Consider the following 1,235-nt stretch of genomic DNA (forward strand, 5'->3'; position numbering starts at 1 on the left):
TTTGGCCACGCTATGTTAGAGCTTGTTAGTTTTCAAAGAGCATTTAACCTCCACGTTCTGTTATACCCGGTATTTACTGATATAAACAAGTACTTGAGGAGTAAACAGATTGTACTTTCATTATTAACTCAAAAGTACATCGAATGACATGGGATCGCCAATACGCAACTTACGGAGAGAATTTTGTACCCAAGCCGCCAACTCAGTGTCAAGCTCAGTTAGCTTTGGTCCCTTGATGTTGCAGCGCGACGCAGTGACGTCTGCATCAATGTTTGCTGCTGAGCTGGTGCGATCATCCCGAACAATGCGACCAACAGTAGTGGGATGCACGATGACGCCGACCTCCTGTGTGATCCACGTACATGTAATCGATAACGTGCGGTCGGAAGAGCAGCTGTAATATGCTCGTACTCTGCTTTTTGAATGAGCGTCAGTCGCTTGGTAGGTGCTGGCATTGTGTGATTGCACTGAGATCAAGTGGAGAGGGCAGGAAGCAGCAGCAGACAAGTGTGTGGATGGAGGAAGAACTGAAAGTATAATAGTTCTGACGGGAGAGAAAAACAGCCAATCAGACTGCACTATGATTGGCCACGACATCTGTGATGTTTCGTGACAAATGTCTGCGCTGTCTTCTACCTGAGGAAAAGCCTCTAAAAGGCACAAAAACCTCCTACACAGCTAGCAGAATGCTGCTACCTGACTGACAGGGCAGTGGGGATGTTCTCTAACAGAACAGGGTATTCTGACTGCCTCCCAACAGCGCCACGCACTGTCAACCGTAATCAGGTGCAGCAAGAGGCTGGCGGTTAAGCTCAGTGAGCATAACCACCACTGGTTACACCGTCGTCTGGACTCAACTCGTCGGACATCCCTTTCAGCAGGTCTCTACCAATTGGCCCTTACCGAACGACATGCCGTGAAAGGGCCGGATGGATCGAGTAACGACCGGGATGCCGTTACCCCCCGATGTCGAGCCAACATGCTTCAGGGCGTCCCCCTGGCACGTCGACTCAGTCACGGGCTGAGAGGCCGGAGTTCGTGCTCCCTGGCTTTCGCCTGAGGGTGCTGAAGGACGACAGCAGTCACACCCGTTAGTTGACTACGCAGAGCGCAGAACATTGTGCCATCTTGGGTATTGATATCCGCGACCTGGGGTCGTGTATCGGTGGAAACAAGACATAAGTCTATTGTTCGATGAGGTGGTTCTCGAAATGGTAACGTACGTCAATGTGATT

The sequence above is a fragment of the Aphanomyces astaci genome (assembly GCF_000520075.1).
Source record: "Aphanomyces astaci strain APO3 unplaced genomic scaffold supercont1.68, whole genome shotgun sequence".
NCBI classification, from domain to species: domain Eukaryota; phylum Oomycota; class Saprolegniomycetes; order Saprolegniales; family Verrucalvaceae; genus Aphanomyces; species Aphanomyces astaci.